The 17,307-nt window shown below is 38.5% G+C and overlaps 1 protein-coding gene across 2 annotated transcripts in view; it reads right to left on the bottom strand.

The window, feature by feature from the left end:
• The window catches only part of SGMS2 (sphingomyelin synthase 2), a 108,113-nt gene that overhangs the window by 48,791 nt on the left and 42,015 nt on the right, over positions 1-17,307 (bottom strand). For both annotated transcript variants that reach the window (XM_027837465.1, XM_027837466.1), the window contains exon 2: positions 13,992-14,116. The gene's annotated coding sequence lies outside the window, so the exon portion shown is untranslated. The remainder of the gene's footprint in view (positions 1-13,991; positions 14,117-17,307) is intronic.

The following is a 17,307-nucleotide window of genomic DNA, read 5'->3' as shown; positions in this document are numbered from 1 at the left end:
TTCTTTGCTAGAGACTTTTTAATTACTATGTTATCAAGAAAACTATATTTGTAGACTACCTGGCAAAAAAGCCATTTTTGAGGACTACTTGGTAGGGGTCTACTTTGAAGGTTTAACAACAAAGAATAGGCCCATGCAGTTTTCATTATGGAGAAGCAGAAATCTCTTTGAAGCCATGGCAAGAAATCAGCCGGTTCATGAAACAAATCAATTCTTTTATTTTCAGCTTCACGGTTATTTTAAGAAAGCTTTTGTTTGGGAAAAGAATATATACAAATACTACAGCTTTCAATTGCAGGGTTATCAGGCAAGGTTAATCTGCAGCTACACTATAATATTTCCTCTTATTTTAACTTAAAAAATATCTCTCTGAAAATGTTTTCAGAAGCCTGTCAGAGTCTCAAACATTCTCTCTTTGCCCGCGACTTCTAAAACATCTCTTTGTGATTCAGTCTGCCAAGGCCTTGATATTTTTCTTTGGATCTGGGACTCCCTCCCAGGTACCAAGTGTGTGAATCCCTGAGGAACCCCTGATTGTGTTTATATAGTGCCATTGGCCAAATGATTAAACACATTCTAATTTAAAGTGAGATCTCACTTGTAACCAGGGTTTACAAGGTTCATAATTAAGATAAAAAAACAAAACAAAACAAAACCCAACAGCCACTAGAGTGCCTTTTAAAAATATTTGGTATCTGTCTGATTGAGGAGGATTACAGAGAACTCCTACCATCTCTATTCTGGACACTACGTCTACCAAGGCAGTCCAAAGCTAAGGATTGTGCATTTCACCATCTTGACCTATACTTAGCCAGCAGTCTACTAAAATTTCTACCTTTCTTGGAGCGTTTCGCTTGCTCAAAGGAGATAAACCACATAAAGCACATTGTAGTTTTCCAAGTGGAGGAAGCTAAGTGGCTCAGTGAGTGGATACAGGGTTGGGTGCGAAGTCAGGAAGACTTGAGTTCAAATCCAGCCTCAGAAGCTTACCAGCTATGACCCTGGACCATGTCACTCAACCTCTATTTGCCTTAATCCACTGAAGAAGGAAATGGCAAACCATTCCAGTTTCTTTGCCAAGAAAACCCTATGGACAGTTGGTCCATAGGGGTCACAAAGAATCACAAAAAATCTTCCAAGTACTATGGAAATTTCAGTTATTATTATTGTCGCTCTCCATAATTTTTCAAAAGATCATTAGCAGCAATTCAGAGGTTAGATTTGGTTTTTCAGCACTCTGGGCGTACTCTGTTAGTGCCTGGGGATGAAAGCAGCTTGGTGCTGCCTAAGCTCCTCAGTTATGATTTTTCCACACCCTATTAACCATTTTTTGTTCTTTTCTTCTCCAAAGGTCATCATTCTTGGAAGAGAAAAAAGGATGGAAAGTCAGCGTATACTAACTTTTCCTTATTGCCAGTTGTCAGCACCCTGGCCATCCCAACAGCCATCCTATCTCTTCATCTTCCTTTTACCCTCATCGGTTTGTTATTTTTTATTTAATCTTTTTTTCAGGGGGGACAAAATTTAGTCTGAGATTTCACACTCCTGATTCTCTTAAAGGGCTCAACAAGCCCTGGAAAATTCTTTACCTTAAGTCTTGTCCCAGAAATCCAAATCCCAGTCTGCTAACACAACCTAATGTACCAGTAGTTTACCTCCTAAATTCACCTTTCTATTCTAATCTTATCAACTCTACTTTTCTTGGACAACAGTGATGGAAGTCATTGCCTCTAAGGCAAGGGCTCTTTCTTTGTTGTGGATCCCTTCGTTAAACTGGTAAATCCTATGGCCCCCTGCTCAGAAGAATGCTTGTGCCTACATAAATAGTGGGAGGAAATGCTAAATTTCAGTTAGAGGATAGTGAAAATAAAGATTTTATTCTCTCCATCCAAGTTCATAGACCCTCCCCTAACCCTCCCTCTTTTCCTCCCCTCCCAAGTCTGTTGACTCCAGATTAAGAACCTCTGAGGGTTTATTGACCTGGACTTCCTAGTTTATTGGAATGCTCTCTCTAGATTCCTTCTGGTAGTATCTTTTATCTCCATATGAATCACCTGAAGTGGGGAGCAATTGTCAGGATTGATCAATCTAGGAAATTCTCCAAATCCTTGAGAAGGCACCTCAACTCTTTTTTGTTCATTCAAAGTTGCTAAATGTCCCATTCAACAGCCCTTTAGTGGGCAGTCCGCAGCAACCATGACTCATCTGACCTTCCTCTGATCAGAAATGGACAGCCTTTCCGGGAGGCACCTGTGAAACCTCTCATCATTCTTTGCAACATTCTCATGTTACAAATGAAAGTAAATTCGAGTACCCCCAAAACAAACATATGAGCTTTGCACAAAGTTATCTAAAGAGTCTGTAAACATTTCAGGTACCTATGATACCTGCTTTTGGGAAACATTCATTGCCCATGGCATACCACAAGCAAGTTAGAAAACTATTTATTTTGTAACTAATGACATCCAAATTCAAAGAATAGTGGATGAGTCATTTCTGGGAGGAAAAGACTTTTTATCAGGGTCTAGAAAAGTTTAACTATCATACTAGGCTATTGTTTAAGTCTAGAAGGGTCTAGAAGAGTTTAACTATCATACTGGGCTATCATTTAAATCTAGAAGGGTCAGGGTAGCTAGGTGGCAAAGTGGATAGAACACTGGCCTTGAAGTCAGGAGGATCTGAGTTCAAATGTGACCTCAGACCAAACACTTGACACTTACTAGTTGTGTGACCCTGGGCAAGTCACAACCCCAATTGCCTAAAAAAAAAATCCAGAAGAGTCTAGAAGAGTTTTAACTATCATACTGGGCTATCATTTAAATCTAGAAGGTCTGGAAGAGTTTAACTATCATACTGGGCTATCATTTAAGTTTGTTGAGTATTTAGTAGCAGTAGTATCTTTTAAAATTGAATCAAATATTTATCTAGTACTTAGCACATTTCCACAGTCTGATTTCCTAGTTCAACAAACTAAAATTCAACTAATATATTAAGTATCTACTATGTGCAACACACCATGATGGACACTATAGATAAATCTGATAAAACCTAATCTCTCCCCATTCTCACCTTATTATCTAGTTGTGAGGGGACATGACATACGCAATAATAATCTTAATACAAAATTACATGTATATGTGTCTACATACACACATATATACATATATACATACATGTATATATATATATGCACATACACATGCAGAAGAGAGATTAAAATCATTGCAAGTTTGAAGAAGGAAGGGTTAGTTTGTAATCATCATCTCCTTGAAACAACATTGATTGCGCCATGGGAAAGAAAAAAAACCCTCTTTTTCCTATTCTCCCCTTTGGGTACTACACTTAATAAATAGCTATTTAATTATTTTGTTGAATTTAAGTGACAGATTTTTCTTTTTCTCTTTAAATTTAAAAAATTAGAATATAAAGGATAAGAATAGCATCTCCCAAATCCCTCATTTCCCATTTAATAAAAGTCTACATTTAACATCTAGGTGGCAGCTAGCTGGACTCAGTACACTTACTAGTTTTGTGGTCCTGGGCAAGTCACTCAGTTTCCTCATCTGTAAAATGAGCTGGAGAAGTAAATGGCAAACCACTTCAGTATCTTTGCCAAGAAGACCCCAAATGAGGTCACAAAGAGTTGGACACAATGAAATAACTGAACAACAACATTCAACCTATATAATAATTTCCATCCCAACATCTGTCTCCATAACCTCTATTTCCTAGATTCTTGCCCTAGATTTGATGGTGTCTGTAAAGACCACATCACTTTCCATCATCACAGTTCTCCAGTGACTTATAAGAATGACATTTCCTGGCGACACTTAAAAGGTGGGGATTTCATTGGAGCAATGTTCTTCAAGCAGCTGAATCACTGTTGTTGCTTAGTAACTTGCTTGTGTTTGGCAGGAGATACTCTAGCAGAAGCACAGGTACATTCAGTCACATAGCAAATGATTTACTCAGCACTGTCTCCTCCCACTTACTAGACCTGGAAACCAAATTCTCAGTCTTAATACAGTTCTTTCCCCTTGTCAACACAGAAAGCTAGAGGACAGAAAGCAAAAAAAAAAAAAAATTCCACTGTGTATAAAACACATAGATGCAATTTTAACTGGAATCTAGATAACTTTAAAAATGTCTTCACACTAATTTCAGACAAAAGGGAACACTCAGTCTCAGTGCTTGGATTATAAATGTTCATGGAAACTGTCTGCCATGACCATGAGAATTATTCAACTCATTAATTTTTCCACCAATGAAAATATTTTATGGCAGAACTGAGTCACTAGTATCTGATGTCATCATCAGGAGAGATTTTTTTTTTCAGCAACCAGAGGTCTGACTCATTCAGCTGGCCTTTCTCCAGACCGTTAAAGTCACAACTGTTGTGAAAAAGCCTGCTTGTCTTTTTGGAAAACTCAGAATCTTTCCTACCATCCAAGGAATCCCAGCATCTGAGAAGGCCTCTGGTTCTAAAATTTGGGGTCTTGCATGTTTGGGAAGTGGTACTTAAATGTTTGTTGAATGAACACCAACATCATAGATAGCACCATAGAGGGGAACATATCATGTTACCCTCTGTCCCCATCTGATGCTGGTTTCAACACTTATTTTTCTATTGGACTGGTGATTTTATTGATATAGGGAGCTCCCAGTAAAGATCTGCCAATGCAGATCATACCTTCACTGAACCTCAGAATCTTAGAAAGTTGTATGAGAACATTAAAATTAAATGACATGTCCACAATCACACAGCCTATGTGTGTCAGAGACTAGACCAGAACTCAGACCTTCTAGACTCTTGGCTAGCTTTCTGTCCACCATACTAGATTGCCTCTTTTCCACACTTAATTTAATAGCTGTCTGATAGAAGTGAAAAAACAAACAAACATATTTCATTCTATTTCCTAGAATACTGTAAGTGCCAGCAGAGCTAAAGCCAATAACACAGATCATTAGTTTATAGTTTAAAGACCACACCCCTTCCCCCCTGTCTTTAAAATTTCCTACAAGAATGATCATTCCTTTCTCTTAATTATCTCTCTGCATGAAACACATAAAAATGGAGGGTAAATGGTTAAGAACTTTGGAGAAATTTTGTGATTCATAGTCAAAAGCCTTACAGATTTCTCACTAACTCGAAGAGGTCAAGCATGCCCATTCTAAATGAAAAAATGGAAGATACTCCAAGAGTCAAGTCTAAATGATAACAGCAAGATGAGAAAAACCAGTCATGAATGGCTGATTTTTTTCACTTAGCATTTACAGACTGAAAGATGCATGACAAATTTTTCTTCCTTTTTTCCTACAACCATGTCCTAATATATTACAATAATATAAGAGGACATATGGGACATGCTGAGCAAAAGAAGAACAATGACCATAATCACCACAATAATGTAAGGGAGAATTAAGAACGTTGATCCATGTAGTATCCAATCTTGACTTTTGTAAATCATGCCTCTTACCTCTCGGTGAAAAGATTGGGTACAAGCCAGATGCAGACACGTTTTTCATCATGGCAACACATTGCTTTGTTTTGCTTAGTATACCTAGTTGTTACAAGGCAACAAGCAGGCGAGGAAGGGAATTTTTGAGGAGTTACAAGGCAGAGTTCTAGTAGTGGGAGAACAATGGCAAATCTAGTGCCATTTTTTTTTTTAAAAGAGCTTCAATAAAATATTTTTTTAAAAAAAGTTATATATGAAAGGGGATTAAAAAAACCAAAACAAAACAAAACAATCAATCTGGCATAGACATGCTTTGTCTTTAGGCCACAGCTATAAAAACAGGTCATTAAAAGGAATCACATTGATGGATTCTGGCCCTTAACATCAGAGCTGGGACTAAGACAGGATTCCTAACCTGGAGTCCACAATATTGGTTTCTTTTGAAGTATTTTTGGTAATTGTTTATCAATATAATTGGTTTCCTTTGTAATCTCATCAATTTTATTTTATGCACTTAAAAACATTATTCTGAGGAGGGATTTGGCCTTACCAGAAGGTCAGAAGTGTCGGGAATACAAATCAGGCTAAAAACTCTTAGTTTAAGGAATAGGTGTAATATGCAGATACCCAGTATGCAATGCACAGCAGGAAGGAATGAAGAATGATTTTAATGATATTTCTGATAAATGCATATACTGCTCGCTCCCGCTCTCTCTCTCTCTTGTCTATGTTACCGTGAAGGCCCAAAGTCCCAGAAAGTGTGGGTAAGGATACACAAAATGCCTTGTTTCAGCAAATAATAATGAAACTTACATTAGAAAATCGTTTTCTTGCATTTCTACTGAAATTTCACACTCAGCAGAAACTAAATTCAACATGTCCAAAACCCATCTGAGGTGATAGAGTACTGGCCCTGGGGATCAAGAAGACCTGAGTTCTAATCCAGCCTCACACTAACTAGCTGTGTGACCCTGGGCAAGTCACTTAACCTCTGCCTGCCTCAGTTTCTTCAACTGCAAAATGGAAATGCTAATAATAGCACCTATCTCCCAGGGTAGGTGAAAATCAAATAAGATAATATTTGTAAAGTACTTAGAACAGTGTCTGGCACATAATAAGTACTTAACAAGTGATCTGTCACTTTGTTCCATCAAAACCTCATCCGGTCAGTGGCATTATCACCCGGTTTCACATACTTGAAATCTTAGGGTTACCTTTACTTTCTTTCCCTAATTTCTAACGACCAGTTAGTTAAGCACTGCCAATTCTATTTTCAGCAGCTCCCTCACATCTGTCCCTTTCTATGTTACTTCTCCCCTTAGTAAAGACCCTTGATAGCAGTTTAGCTTTCGTGTGTGTGTGTGTGTGTGTGTGTGTGTGTGTGTGTGTGTGTGTGTGTTTATGGAGGGGAGCCATGTCATTCCTCAAAACTCCTATTCAAATTCTTCTAGTCTGGCTCTATCCTACCTTTCCAGTCTTATCTCTTCTTTTTCATAAAAGCTTTTCATGAGCCTAAGTGGATTACTCAGCACCAGTCGTCCCCCCCCCACAAAATCCTTGCCTCATCCTGTCTTCACACTTCAGTTCATTGTTTCCCACACTAGGCTTAGAATTCTTACCCATCTTTTAAATCTCCCCTTCAATGCCTGCTCTTCCAAATTGTCTTCTCCCAAGCCACACCCAAATATCATTATTTCCTCAGACCTCCCATGGTATTCTTACACAATTATGTATTGATTTTTATTACTGACAGGACTCCTTTTCCATGTGAATAACATTTTATGAAAATAATCCACAAAATACTGAGAGCAATGTATTGAGAGTATATAATAGAGCTAGTGCTGGACCTGAAGTAAGGAAGACCTAAGTAAGTTCAAAACCTCCCTCAGCTGTGACTGGGGAAAAGATTAACCTTCTCTTAGTCTCAGTTTCCTCAGTTGCAAAACAAGAATAATAATAGCACCTACCTCAGCAGGGTAGTTGTGAGGTTTCAATGAGAACTGATATAAAGTATGTTGAAAATTTTAAAGTGCTTAATCAATGCTGATGACCACCACCACTGTCATCCTTAAGAAAGGCCTAAGAAGGAAACAAAGAGTAGCTGGGTGGTGCAGAGTATAGAGCACCCTGCCTGGAGTCAAAAAGACCCAAGTTCAAATCTGGCCTCAGACACTTACTAGCAGTGTGACCCTGGGCAAGTCCCTTAACCCTTTTGCCTCAGTTTCCTCATCTGCAAAATGAGCTGGAGAAAGAAATAGCAAATCACTCCAGTATCTTTACCAAGAAAACCCCAAATGGGGTCGCCAAGAGTCAGACAAGTCTGAAATAATTGAACAACAAAAATTCTACAGTGGGCCACATCTTTAAGGTCACACAAGTCACTGAAAGGAAGGTCCGTAGAAGATCTCCTGTCCTTGTTGCTTGTGGCTACAAAAAGGAAGGAAGAAAGGAAGAAAGAAAGATAAAAGCATTTGTGTCAGTAAAGCAGAGTACCTCCTTACAGGCTCTCTCCTCCAACAAGGTATCTCCCCTGCATGTGTCAAACTCAAGTAGAATAGAAAAACAGAAGAAGGCACTGTATTTAATTATTTCCAGTGAGTAATAAATCAGGGAGACATGTGCCTGACACTGTCATACTTGGATGTCCTGCACTGAGTCCAAATAGAAGAGGGCATCCCTGTGGATGGTATGGAATTATAAAAGAGGCTTGGCATCAAAAACACCTTTTAGCAAAAAAGAAATATCTGCCTAAAAATGAGATGGGCTGGTCATGTGGAATGTAGATAGAAAAGTGAAGAGCAACCCACACACTCCACTGGTATCCATATGATTTCTAGAGAATGACCACAGGCACCATGGGTAAACCACCAGGATAGGTCCATCCACTTAAGGTAGGTCCTGACAAGATTGACACAGCCTGGACTGGCTCGGGTGATTCAGAGATGCAGCTTTTGGCAAAGTTTTCATATTGATGAGGTCACTGGATTAAAATTCCATAGGAGTTATTTTTGTGTGCCCATCACATGTCCCTGAGAGTTTCACAAGGGTAAGAAGAGGCCATATCTCATCCAAACTATCTCTTCTCTCTCGACATCTTACATAGTGCCTTGTACACAAATACTTGCTGAATTAGACTCCCTCTCTTGATGTCTCAACAACCCATAATCAGTCAGTTAACTAGCATTTACTATGTGCCAGGCACTGTGCTAAGCAGTGAGGATACAGAAAAAAGCAACCAAAAAAAAATCAATTTCTATTCTCAAAGAGATCACAGTCTAATGAGGAAGATTGAAAGAACTATGTACGAACAAGATATAGACAAGATAAATTGGGAATAGTCTCAGAGGGAAGGCACTAAGATTAATGACGACTGGGAAATGCTTGTTCCAGAAGATGGGATTTTAGCTGGGACTTGAAGAAAGCCAGAAGTCCTTGGATCAAATTGAGGAGAAAGAGAATTCCTGGGATGGGGAGCAACCAGTGAAAAAATGCCAAGATTTGGGAGATGGAGGGCCTTGTTTGAGAAAGAACCAGAAGGTCAGTGTTGCTGGATCGTGATATACTCAGAGGGGTGTCAGCCGTAAGAAAACTGGAAAGGAGATTAAAGGGCCAGGTGAATAAGGACGTGGTCCAAATCCTTCAATTCACGGATGAAGAAGCTAAAGCCCTGAGACCATGAGTGAGCTGCCCAGGACCTACACTTCCCATCCAGCCTTCTTTCCACCATACCATGTTGGTGGCACATGACCACGCCACCCTACCACGTTGGTACCTCAATTTACAACACAAACTTGCAGTGCATATGTTCTTAAAAAATGTATGACTTTCTTCACAATATTTTACTTTATTAAGGGGAAAAAATCCTAAGATATTATTGTAGAAGTGAACAAAATTGAGTTGACAATCTGACCGAGCTTCCATATTACAATTCCTTCAGATCTTGTTTCCTAGCCCTGAAGGTTTGCAATCAGCTTATCCAGGAACAATCAAGCCCTGGGAAAGAATTGGTTTCTGCCACCCCAACTTATATCATATTGATTTGTATCAGAAAGTCAATTGAATAATTTATAGTAGGAATCTCTCTTTCCCAGGAGGGACCCCCACTGGGAAAAACTCAAGAGAAGGTCTTAATGTTGCTGAGTTGAATTGATCAGTATGTGGCATTATCCAATAAAATCACAGAGGTAGAAAGCACTTAACTCTACAAACTGATGCAAGTTATTGCTTGGCAAACATAAGGAATGAGAATGAGGAAGGATGGGCATGCCAAACCTCCCTAGTGCCACTGTCAGCTGGTCTAGACCTCCTCCCCAACCTCCACAGGCAGAAGACAAATAGTCTGAGATCTTTATCCATGCTCTTTCCCTTCAATGCCCTACGCATCTCAAACGATTCTTACACCCAAGGCTTCTTTCAATCTCTCTTAATGATTTCAGAGAGAAAACCTAGGGATAAGTGCTACTGCCAGTTCTTACAGCTTCAATTCTCTTGGAGGAAGGGGTACTTCCATTTACTATCATCCTCACTATAGATAGTCTATTGGATGGAAGAGTGCTCATTCTCCAATAATAGCCCCACTGGGAAAGGAGACCACCATTGCTGAACTGAATTACTGCCCAATTTCTGAATGTAAAGAAAATGGGGAATTAGTGGCCTGTGGAGTCAATACTTTAAAATTTAAAGAACAGAGCCCAGTTCCCAGGAAACATAAAGCAACTGGAAATACAGAAACTCATAACAACTCATCCAGGATTCAAATGAATGAAACTAACTGTTGGCTTGCTTAAATAACATTTCTTTCCAAAAGTGGCATCCACTATCACAATATCATAATCATAGCAAATGATATTACCACCATCTGTGGGTGCTAGGGCACTTGATCCCAACACCCTGCACGGTTTTCCTGATGCTGAGTTGTCAGAACTCTTACAACCTCACTGCCCTTGGCATCTGGTACCAAAAAACAAACACCAGCCAGCAGAGGACTCAGCCCAAGCCTTGACAATGAAGCCTGGCCAAAGACAAGTATGATACTTTTGGGCTCCATTGGTTACCAGATGGCTCCTCTGTATTGTTTCCTCCCCTCTAATTTTGTCCCTTGGAAAGCCCAGCAAACTCAAGGAAGCCAGATACTATCAAAGAGTGTACTTCAGGCTTACCATGAAAAACAATCCCAGTCATTCCAGTAGCACCACATCTACATTTTCAAGCTTTTCATTCTTAACACATGCCCTAAAACCTCAGAGATAGTCCCATAATGTGACTGTATGAATGGCAGGCCCAGGTCTGAACACCATAGGTGCTTAATATATGTTTAACTGAAATACACTGTCAGTCTTCCAAAAAGACTCTCATTCCATATCTTCCAGGCCTCATGAATTTGTCTTTTAGGCAAAGGGCTCTCACACAGCATCTTTTATGGATTATTATTTCTTGTTCTTCTTCTTCTTTTGCTTCTGCTTTTTTTTATATATATACACTGCTTACCAGTCTTCTATGATTTAAACCTTATTTAAAGGAATTGCAAGAAAACACTTCAATTAGCAAAAATAATTTCATTCTGTTTTATAAACAGACTTCTGGAGCTCTGGTAACATCATAAACTTTTTCAAGCTCATGGTCCACATGAACCTCAATCTGCTCATTTGCAGATGGCCTGATTGACTCTACCCAACCCTTTTTAAGGGCCTTCAGTCTATTTGCAAAAGAGCCCAGATGACTCCTGCATATGGTCCATAAATACTGAATTAGTGAATTAGATATGCCTAGAATTCTGTTACTCTAAATTTCTGGGAATTTGGCTAAATCACTCTTAATCTAGGATAGAAATCGGGGAAATTAAAATAGTAGAAGTCTTTCATTCATCCATCTCTCTCTCTGAAAAGTTACAGAATACCCACAGAGACTCAGTTTGTATCAAATACTATGTATAAACTGCTTCATTCAAAGCGGTTTTTTTGCTCCCACCATTGTGGTTAATTTTCTGTAACTCTGTATGGGACTTTATGCTCCAAAGCATTTTACATCCATCACCTCATTTAATACTCACAACAGCCTCATGAAGTAGGTGGTAATATTATCCATATTTGTTTAAAAGAAACATATTATAATTTGAGGACACATAGATAGAGCAGTGGACTGGGCACTGGGCCTGGAATCAGAAGACTCATCTTTACATCTTTATGAGTTCAACTCATGATACTTACTAGCTATTGATTATGGGTAAGCCACTTAATCCTGCTTGCCTCAGTTTCCTCATCTGTAAAATGAGTTGGAGAAGGAAATGGCAAACCCCTCCAGTATTTTTCCCAAGAAAACCTCAAAACGGTGTCATGGAAAATTGGACATGACTAAACAATAAATTATTATTTGCATTTGGTAGGTAAGAAAACTTGACCCTCAGAAAGACTAGGGATTTGCCTTTAAGGACAGATAACACACTCAACTAAAGGGCTCAGACATAAAGGTTTAGCTTCCACATTCAGTCCTCCTTCCAATAACCACCTCCCTCCCCCAAGGCCTAATTCATTTCAAACCAAAAGGATGATGATGACTTTATTAGTACGAATAGACATAATATTAAAGTACTGTATAGAGTTGACCTACTAAAATTTTCTATGATGATAAATTTTTAAAAAGGCTAAAATACTGGAGGGGAAAGGGGGTATTTATTAGTCATAGTGCTGTCAATCCAAATTCCTTGTGTGATCAGGAACCACTGCTATCTCTGTGAACATGCAAAGGTTCACACTGAAGCATATTTATAGCATTAATCACCTTTTTACCTTTACCTTCAAGGGAAAAATGCAAAAAAATAAGATGGTATTTGTTAATGGATTCTCAAATGACCCCTCTCTATATTCCCTTGTCTAAGTAAGTGCAGCTGAAACTCAGAATTAGGAAAGCTGCGTGCCTCCACATCAAACTCATTATCTTGGTATTTCTTATGTCGCTCTCTGTGATATCAGACATATATTCTGTCAGACAACAGGGAGAAGGAGGAGGAAGATTGTTCTTCCCAAAAATTCTTTTGTGCCTCCTTGTGTGCCAAAATTATTCTGCCATCTTGATGGGAGCTTTCCAGACAACTCCTTTCTGACTGTCAATGAGGCAGCCTCTCCCTTTGCGAGGCCCATCTTCTCTACCTCCCACCTCTTTTTAAGCTCTTCACAGCGGCCGACTTTGCCAAGAAGGAAAGAAATAGCTTGGTTGAAAGGTATTTGGAAATTCTTGCCAGTGTGGGTAGACACAGTCTCAAGGGCACCTCTTCATAGTTGCTAAGAGTCATTGTTGAAATTAAAATTATAACCTACCTGGCTTAGAGCTGGCTGTTAGAACAATTCAATGGTGAACTTAAAATAATGGCTAATTTGTATTTATTAGTAATAACAAGTTTTTAATGGAACATACTACTTTGGTGCATATTAAGGATCTAGGTGTTAAGTCTCCCCCAGTCAACCCAGAATACTAGTTAGGCTAATTAATAACTGTTACATGGTTCAAGGGAGAAATCATTAAAGGCTGACAAGTAAAATTCCTTGGGCTTTTTTTTTTTTTTTTGCAGAATCATTCACTATTTTAACTGCTATTTTAAAAAGACATCAATAAGCCTCATCACCACCTGTGTAGAAAATATGTTCTCATTCAAATGGCAAAGTATTTTTTTGGATACTTCTTGAAGTCTAAAAAAAAAACCCCAAAACAAACACCAAACTAACCAAGAACATGGGGCGGTGGACCTGGAATGCTGTGAAAACCAATTCAGACTAAGCCAAAATTCCTACTGCCTGGTTGTACGAAGGCAAGCGACTCTCCCAGTCGCCACCCCCACCGAGGGAAAAAAAAAATCATGGCCCTGGGTACAGGACCACTCAAACCAGCACACATTTTCTTAGCACAATTCAGTGCTTTGGAAATTATAAAATATGAGGTGAATGGGGACCAATGTTTGCATATTCATCTTTAAATGTTTTTAGAAACACTTTCCTTAAAGCCTCACTGAGTCGGTGAACATTCTCTTCTGGCAGTACTCCAAACAGGCTAGGAAATGTGTGCAGTGAGCTGTTTAGTTTTTCTGTAGTTACTAAGACAACAAGCAGAGTAAAAAACCCACTTGTACATGCCCCAAACATTTTGATGCCCATATCTCCTTTGAGAAACGTAAAACTGTTTGGAAGACCATTGCAAACTCAGAGACAGTGTGTGAGAGAGAGATGAGACAGACATGAGGAGAAAAAAAGAAAGAGAGAGAAAAGAAGAGAGAGAGAAAGAGAGGGTGTGAGAGAGAGAGAAAGAGTGAGAGAGAAAGGGAGAGAGGAGAGAGAGAGAGGAAGAGAAAGAGTGAGAGAGAAAGGGGGGGAAGAGAGAAATCTTTGCCAAAAAAGGATTCTTAATTAATCAAAGTCATATGATATGGAAGGAGTAGGACAGACATTTTTATTTAGGTTAGTAGCGAACCTTTCCATCTTCTCCTTATGCTAAGTAAAAGCACAAAATTTTTAGCACGAGAACACAAGGAAACACCAAACTTACTGTTTACAGAAGTTGACAAAGGCAGAGAGCCATGAGGTCCAAAGTAGAGACTTTCTTGCAATCTGTACACCAGGGTTTGGCAGGAAATTGAGAGAAGAGTGAAGTAGGTCTGGAGAATTATGGCTCTAAAAAGAAGAAAAATACTACTTATGAGTGATAAGTTTTCTTCCATCTTGGACCTTCCCCTTTCCACCAAAAAGGTAGTGAACCTTCCGGTCCTGCTCCAGTGAACAGTGCGGGTTGGTGAATAACAGAATTTTAAGGAGTGCTGTAACTCAATACCAAGGGAATAAAATTGTTTATGAAGCCATGGTCTCAGGTCTATAAAATGTTACATTGCTAACGGGATCAAAATTAAGTTTGATGTGTGCTTAAGTATATGTTGTCTTGACATAACATGAATGGCAGACAGGTTTTCAAATGCACATAACTGAATGAATTTTGTATGTGGGATCAGGTAAGTGTACTGAGTAAGAACAGACCTACAGTTAATAGAACCATAAGAACAAAACAACACGATATTTTAAAATAGAGCAACTATCCAAGAATAAAGCAATGATATTTTCAAAATGAATTGCCAAGTCATTTTCTCTCACATAACATTTGCCACCTACATAGCAAATTTAATTGATCTATATTAATAATTCTAGGTATGTTGGACCTGGAGCCAGGAAGACTCATCTTCCCAAGCTCAAATCTGGCCTCAGACACTTACTAACTGTGCGACCCTGGGCAAGTCACTTAACCCTGTTTGTCTCAGTTTCCTCATCTGTAAAATGAATCATTCCAGTATCTCTGACAAGAAAACCCCAAATGGGGTCACAAAGAGTCAGACACGACTGAAAAAACGAATGAACAACCAAAAAAATATACATTATATATAATATTACACACATATATAACAAGTTTGTAAAGAGATACATATATGTGCATATACAAACATACACACATGCATATAACATATATATGTATATATATATGTATATACTTGGCATGAGGAGAAGATGGAAAAACTCTAACTTAGCATAAGGAGAAGATGGAAAAACTTTAACTTAACATAAGGAGAAGATGGAAATGTGTGTGTGTGTGTGTACATATATATATATATTATATATATATAAAATATATATATATATATAGAGAGAGAGAGAGAGAGAGAGAGAGAGAGAGAAAGAATGTTTAGGTCATGATGCTAACGAGACCAGTTATAATTTTCACTCTGTTCATCAGCCACTCACTATATTCACTATTACCCTTGGCAATTTATCATGAAAATACATGTATGTCTGTTTACAAGGCAAAATGGATGAGAAAGGATAGCCAACTGAACATAAGTCTATCACCAGAGAAGCTAATTCAGAGGGCATATGCTACCACAGCATCATTTTTATAGGCAATACACACAACAAAAATGCACCAAGGGATTAGATCATAAAACATGATTTTTTGTGGGTTTCCTTTTTTTTTTAAGGTACAATTGGTTATCTTGAAGTTAAGTAACCTGTCGAACATGCTGCTTTAATTGTCAGGAGATGGTTAAATAGGTGTTCTATAGAAATAGTGCATAACTTGATTCTTGGGATAGACGGTAACTTTCCCCCAAAGCATCTGGTTTTAAGCTTGATAGACTTGAGATCTTATCTGGCAAAAAAAAAGGAACTACAAATATCTCAAGGGATTAAAGAAATTGGAAGTATGTCCCTATTAGATGTATGAATTCAGGAGCTACCCAAAGGTCTCATGCCTGGAGAAGTGCCAAGTATGAAACCACTTGTGGTTAGGGATCCATTTTACCTGGAAGGTGGACAAAAGATAATTTCTTAGGAGATTAGTTATTAGAAAGCAAACTTTTACTTGAGAGATGCTATATTCTATTTTTTAACATTATACAAGCCTTTCATAATGTGACCTCAACTTGCCTTTCTAGCTTCATAATACATTCCCCTATTCTCCCTTTCCCTCACTCAGTGGTCTAGTCAAACTAGCCTTCTTGTTGTCTCTCACACATATCGCTGAATCTTCCACCTTTGTATTAATCACCTCCCATGCCTGAAGTACTCTCCCTCCTCACCTGTGCCTGTGGTGTGGAATAAGTTCAGAGAATAGTGCAGCGGACTAAGAATTTAGTTAGATCTGGGGCCGAATCCTGTCTCGGGTGCTTACTAGATGTGGGATGTGGGCTGAGTCACTGAGCTACTCTAGGACTCAGTTTCCTCATCTGTGAAACGAGAGGGTTGGACCTGCTGATCTTTAAGTTCCTTCCCAACTCTGAATCTAGGATGCTGTCATCTTCCAGACTTCAAGTCTAGTCAGACAAGGAAGTCTGACGATCTTCTCTCCTTTCCTCCAGCTGCTAGTGCCTTCCTTTGCCCAAACTATTTTGTATTAATTCTGTTGTTCAGCCGTGTCTGATTCTTTGTGACCCCCCATTTAGAGGATCTTTCATGCTCCACTAATTTGCATATGGTATCACCACTTAGGTCTAACTAGATTATTTTGCTCATTTGCTTCTGCATGTCGTGTAGCTAATCTGTTCCACTGATCAACCTTTCTGTTTCTTAACCAGTAACAAATTGCTCTGATGATTATTGCTTTGTAATGTAGTTTGAGATCTGGTATTGCTACACCCCCTTCCTTCCAATTTTTTTTTTCATTGATTCCTTTGATATTCTGGACCATTTGTTCCTTCAGATGAATTCTGTTATAATACTTTTTAGCTCTAGAAAGTAATTCTTTGATAGTTTGATTGATAATAGTTTGATTGGTATGGCACTCAATAAGTAACCTAATTTAGGTAGTATTGTCATATTTATTATATTGACTAGTTCTATCCATAAGCAATTAATATTTACCCATTTATTAGATTTGTCTTTATTTGTGTGAAGTGTTTTATAATTGTCTTCATATAGTCCCTGTGTATGTCCTAGCAGATAAGACTCCCAAGTATTTTATACTGTTTCTAGTTATTTTAAGTGGAATTTCTCTATCTCTCCCTGCTGGATTTTGTTGGTAATATGAAGAAATGATAATGATTTGTGTGAGTTTATTTTATATCCTACAACTTTGCTTACGTTAATTGCTTCAATTAGTTTTTTAGGTAACTTTATAGGGTTCTTCTAAGTAAACCATCATATCATCTGCAAAAAGCTTCTGATTTACAATTATGATATTCTCTTCTCTTACATTTAGCCTTCTTTTTGACTCTGTCCTCTCTTAAAGAGTCTCTTTCGCTTCTGACCACTACTTCCCTTAATCTGCCTTTTCTCTTATCATCCCCCTCTTTGCCACCAGTTTCTCTTAACCTCTTTCCCTCCTA

Source organism: Vombatus ursinus, unplaced genomic scaffold, assembly GCF_900497805.2.
Source record: "Vombatus ursinus unplaced genomic scaffold, bare-nosed wombat genome assembly UNPS02014821.1, whole genome shotgun sequence".
Taxonomy (NCBI): domain Eukaryota; kingdom Metazoa; phylum Chordata; class Mammalia; order Diprotodontia; family Vombatidae; genus Vombatus; species Vombatus ursinus.
This window is presented reverse-complemented; position numbering and strand designations above follow the sequence as displayed.